The sequence below is a fragment of the Callithrix jacchus genome, chromosome 12, assembly GCF_049354715.1.
Source record: "Callithrix jacchus isolate 240 chromosome 12, calJac240_pri, whole genome shotgun sequence".
In the NCBI taxonomy this organism is placed as follows: domain Eukaryota; kingdom Metazoa; phylum Chordata; class Mammalia; order Primates; family Cebidae; genus Callithrix; species Callithrix jacchus.
The window spans coordinates 113,314,354-113,320,353 of NC_133513.1; positions in this window are offsets into that span (position 1 = coordinate 113,314,354).

Sequence of the window (6,000 nt, forward strand, 5' to 3'; positions counted from 1 at the left end):
TCATAAACAGTGTCTTTGCTGTGGAATCCAATGGACAGTATTCCTCTCTTCCTGTGTATGAATGTTCAGTGGCTTCTGGAGCTGTTGACCTTTTCCTGTAAGTCTCATGAGATTTACCCTTTTATAGTTTTCCTCCTATATTTTGACTGTTTCCTTCCAGCCTATGATGTGCGCTCCTCCTTCTCTGCCTCTTCTTTCAAAGTTGACCATCCTCTGGGTCTGGATTTTCCTTTCCTTTCCAGAGTTCTTTCTAGTCCTTCTCCAGGCTGTCTCCCTCTTCCACGTGGCCTCAGTCACCTGCTCTATACCAATCAGTTCTGACTTTCTGTATCTACACATCCTCATCCCAGACTTCACCCAACTGGACAGCTCCACCTGACGTCCCACAGGTACCCCAAAGTCACTGTGCACAGGGGCACTCCATCCCTTCTGCCTTCTTCTCCCCAGTGTTTCCTACTTCAGGAGATGGCACCAGCCACTTGCCCATGCCAGAAACGGCATCATGCTCAATACCTTCTTTCCTTCACTCTAAACCCAACCAAACACCAAGCATGAAAGAATCAACAGGCCAGGCACAGTGGTTCACACCTGTAATCCCAGCACTTTGGGAAGCTGAGGCGAGTGGATCACCTGAGGTCAGGAGACCAGCCTGGCCATCATAGTGAAACCCCATCTCCACAAAAAGCACAAAAAATTAGCTGGATGTGGTGGTATGTGCCTGTAATCCCAGCTACTGGGGAGGCTGAGGCAGGAGAATCTCTTGAATCTGGGAGGCAGAGGTTGCAGCGAGCCAAGATTGTGCCACTGCACTCCAGCCTGGGCAATAAGAGCGAAACTCCATCTCAAAAAAACAAAACAACAAAAGAATCAACAAGAATCTCTTCATGGATCAAGCATCCAGTGCTCTACTTTCAGAGCACCCATCTCTTCTTTCTTCCTCCTTTCACCACCATCATTCTTGGAGTCATTCTCCTAAGCGGACTCTTCACTTTCAGTCTTCCAACCCCCAAATTCAGTAACTCCCACCCCCGTGGCCAGAGGGCGTTTTTCCTGCCTCCTTCCTCCATTTAAAAGAAATGCAGTTTTGTCACAGGATCTTTGGGGTGTCATTTTTCCAGCAGGGAAACCTCTGTGGCCAGCAGCACCTCCTGCCTGAGTATTGCTCCTGCCTACTGGGCTCGTCCCACCACCTTGGCTCAGCAGACTGTGCTCAGCTCACACTTCTGGCCCAGATCCCACACATGCCAAGGACAAACCAGGCGTGGAGTGGTGGGTGTGTGGGTGAGTGAGCATGGGGTCCGGCCACTGTGCACAGCCAGGCATTCCGGCTGCTATGGAGGCATGGGTAACTCCGGATGCCAGCAGAGGTTCTGGTTCCATGAAAATCTGTGGCTGAGCCAGATGTACTGAACGAAGCTTCTGCCACAGGCACCTGTGTCTGGATGAGGGTAATGCAGTGGCACCTGCAAACTTGGAGATGCCGGGAACCACAGAGCCCCAAAGAGAGTGTCACAGCCCTGGCTTGGAGAGCCCCTAGGTCTGAGCTCCCCAAAGGGCCAGAGCTCTCCTCTTCTTCTCGTTACCTGCAATGTGGCAAGCCAGGGGGTTGTGTTTCAGCCCTGTTTGTGTTACAGCTCTTTCAGTCCCACCATTCAGCAGGTCTCGAGTTCTTGTCACGCATCCAGGAAGAATGAGGTACACAGACAACTGGAGGATGAGTGAGGTGGAGAGGAGCTTCACTGAGTGACAGAACAGCTCTCAGGAGACCCAAAGTGGCTAGCTCCTTTCTGCAGGCAGGTCATCCCAACGGGAGGAGCCCTCAGCAGAGAGGAGACTTGGAGTGGCTAGCTCCTATCCACAGGCAGGTCATCCTGATGAGTTGAGGAGACTGAAGCGGGTTGCCCCCTCCTGCAGCTGGTAGTCTTGATGTCTGTATCCCTCAGCAGAGAGGAGCCCCAGAGTGAGTAGCTCCTAACTGCAGGCAGGTCATCCTGATGTCTGCATCCCTCAGTGGAGAAGAGACCCAGAAAGGTTAGCTCCTATCCACAGCAGGTCACCCAACGTCTCTGTGAGTCTGACTGAGCTGAGGGTTTTTATGGGCTTCAGGAGAGAGAAAGTATGTGCTGATCGGTCCATGGGTGGCAATGAGTGGGCCTAGAAAAAGTACCATAAATTCTCATTCCAGGCTGCAGACTCCACCCACAACTGACAACCCAGCTCCCATGATTTAGGCCCTCCCTGGCTTGAAGATGTGGCTTCACTAGGGACCCACCTCTTTTCTCCCAGAAGCCCGTCTGCCTCCTGCCACCATCTACATGTCATCCATCACGCCCAGGCTGTTCATGTTGAGGGGTTATTGAAGATCCATGCCAAGCTGCCCTCACCACCCCCTCGGCCTCCCTCCCATCATCATTGGTGCCCAAAGTCCAGAGGGGGCTGAAGTGGCAGGGGGCTGGTATGTCACCTCCACCCTGAGTGCATCCTGGCTAGATTGCAACAGTGCCTGGGTTCAGCCACAATTTTACTCCAAAATTGGAGTGGGCACCAGGAATGGGGAGAAGCCAGGCAGTGGGAGCAGGCACTTCTGAGCCTTCAGGGGCAGGGGGGCTTCCTGGGCTCCTGAGAGGGCCGGGATTCCTGGGTCTGCAGCTGCAGCTGGGCAGCTGCATCTGTGGCCAGGAGGGCAGGACTCCAACCTATTCTTGGCTCCAGCTCTATGCAGCACACAGCCCTGGCCATGCCTCCCCTGCTGCAGCTGGGTCTTCACAGTGTCCGCTTGAGATGGGCCACCACTGCCATCAGTTTTAGTACTTTTATATATACACAGACTCAAACCACTGTTAAAAAAATAGAGGCAGGACAGCTTCAATATAAATACACACTTTCATTACTTTAAAATTTTTTATTGTGCAGATTTTTTTTTGAGACAGGGTCTCACTCTGTTGCCCAAGCTGGAGGACAGTTGTGTGAACGTAGCTCACTGCAGCTCAACCTCCTGAGCTCAAGCAATCCTCCTACCTCAGCCTCCTGAGCAGCTGTGCCACCATGCCTGGCTAATTTTTTTTTTTTTTTTTTGTAGAGATGGGTTTTTGCCATGTTGCCTGGGCTGGTCTTGAACTCCTGAGCTCAAACCATTCCCCAACCTTGGCCTCCTAAGTGCTGGGATTACAGGCTTGAGCCACTGCAGCTGATCTGTTATGCAGAGTGTTGAACATTCATTAAAAAAGATAGACTATTATAATGTTCTTGGGTTCTCATCCTCCCAATCCCAACAACCAACAAACCTAAGCCAGGCCTGCTTCATCTACTCCCCTTCATATAATATTTTGAAGCAAATCTCATATAGCCTATTATTTCATCCATAAATATTTCAGTGCAGATTTCTAAAAGATAAAAATTTTGGTGGGGCCGTGCGCGGTGGCTCATGCCTGTAATCCCAGCACTTTGGGAGGCCGAGGCGGGTGGATCACGAGGTCAAGAGATCGAGACCATCCTGGTCAACATGGTGAAACCCCGTCTTTACTAAAAATAGAAAAAAAAAAATTAGCTGGGCATAGTGGCGAGTGCCTGTAATCCCAGCTACTTGGGAGGCTGAGGCAGGAGAATTGCCTGAACCCAGGAGGCGGAGGTTGCTGTGAGCCGAGATCGCGCCATTGTACTCCAGCCTGGGTAAACAAAAGCGAAACTCCGTCTCAAAAAAAAAAAATTTTGGCCAAGTGGGTGGCTCATACCTGTAATCCTAGCACTTTGGGAGGCTGAGGCAGGTGGATTGCCTGAGGTCAGGAGTTAAAGCTCAGCCAGGGCAACATGGTGAAACTCCATCTCTACTAAAACTACAAAAAATTAGCTGGACATGATGGTGCACACCTGTAGTCCCAGCTACTTGGGAGACTGAAGCACAAGAATCGCTTGAGCACGGGAGGCAGAGGTTGCAGTAAGCTGAGACTGTGTCACTGCACTCCAGCCTGGGTGATAGAGTGAGACCCTATCTCAAAAAACAAACAAAGATTTCTAAAATACTATTATCATACCTGAAAGAATGAACAATAATTTCTTAATATCATTAAGTATCTTATGTTCAGGTTTCCAATTATCTCATAAATGTAATAAATTTGTGAAAAATTAGAATCTAAATAATGTCTATAGATTGTGGTCAGTTGCTGTGGCTTTAAATATCTTTTAATAATTTATTTCTCTTTCTAGCGCTTTTTTCTTTTCCTTGCAATTTTATCTATTGCATCCCCATGGTATCATTTAACAAGCTCCTCGGTTTTCTGTATTTCCTATAAATTGGTAAAGTGTCTTTTTTTCTGCAGCATCATTGTATCAGGCACGTAACATGAAGACCTTAAGGTTAATTGGTTTGCCTTAGGAGTTTAAGCTGCCTTGCTTGCCCAGAACAGTGACATGAAAAAAATAAAAGAAAATAAACTTCCTATGCAAGTTTCTGAATTGGATCATGTTCTCCTCTACTTAAAGTCCTTTGTCAAGTCCCCCATTTTCCTTAGGCTAGAGCCCAAGGGTGTGATCACGTGATTATTCCTTAAACACTGTGATTGGTCAAGGGTTGAGCATGTGACCAAAGCTCGGCCAATCAGAACCCTTTCCCCTGCTTTTTCTGCTTGGGTAGGGGGGGCTGTGCTGTGGATTGATCCTACGTGAGGTTCAGAGGGATTCCTTTGGGAGTTTTCTTGTTTCTGTGAAAGGACTTCTGTTAGTGGGGATGGTTCTTAACTCTGGTGTACAATCAGATATATTTTTATTTTTAATTTTTTTTGGAGACAGAATCTCACTCTGTCACCCAGGCTGGAGTGCAGCGGTGGGATCTTGGATCACTGCAACTTCTGCCTCCCAGGTTCAAGCAATTCTCCTGCCTCAGCCTCCCAAGTAGCTGGGATTACAGGCGCCTGCCACCACACCCAGCTAATTTTTGTATTTTTAGTACAGATGGGGTTTCGCCATGTTGGCCAGGCTGATCTCCAACTCCTGACCTCAAGTAATTTGCCCACCTTGGCCTCCCAAAGAGCTGGGATTATAGGCGTGAGCCACCATGCCCAGCCCAGACAGATTTTTTTAAAAAATACAGAAACCCATGAAGGAAGCCAGCTACAAAAGGCTACATACTGTATGACTCCAGCCATCTGAAACGCCCATCGGGAGCATCTCCTAGAGAAAGAAAGTAGCTTGGTGGTTGCCAGGAGCTGGGAGTAGGAAGCAATGGGAAGGAATGCTGATGGGTTTCTTTTTGGGGTGATGAAGACGTTCTGGAATTAGGTAGTGGTGATGGTTGCCCAACTTTGTCAATATACTAAAAACCATTCAATTGTACACTTTAAAAAACGTGAACAGAAACAATACAAGCCCACATTTACCCCAGACCAGTTAAAAAACTCAACAGGTGGGGCCCAGGTATTGACAAGTTTGTAAAGCTCCTCCAGGTGAATCTAAAGAGCTGAGTCTGAAGGCCACTGATTGAGTAACATGCCTACTCTGTCTTCAAGAAGTACGAAGACTGGGTAGAGAAGTTTTAGATGCGTGTTGACTCGTGTCTCTGTCTCTGTCTCCGTCCCTCTTTTTCTCTGTCTCCTCCCTCTCTCAGATCAGTTCAGTGGGAAAGGTATCAGGAAGTCCAGTTGTGGCCACAGATCTTAGTCTTTGTTCTGGATTGAATTGCTTCCCCTCCAGATTCATATGTTTAATCCCTAACCACCCAATCTGAGTGTATTATAGCATAGGGTCTTTAAAGAAGTAATTAAGGTAGGGGAGGAAGGGAGTATATGGGAATTGACAGAAGGTACAGTACCTTCCTCTCAATTTTGCTGTGAACTTAAAAGAAAAAAAAGCTGCTCCTGAAAAATAAGGTCTTGGTCAGGTGCAGTGATTCACACCTGTAATCCCAGCACTTTGGGAGGCTAAGGTAGGCGGATCACGAGGTCAGCAGTTCAAGACCAGCCCAGCCAACATGGTGAACCTCCATCTCTACTAAAGATACAAAAAGTT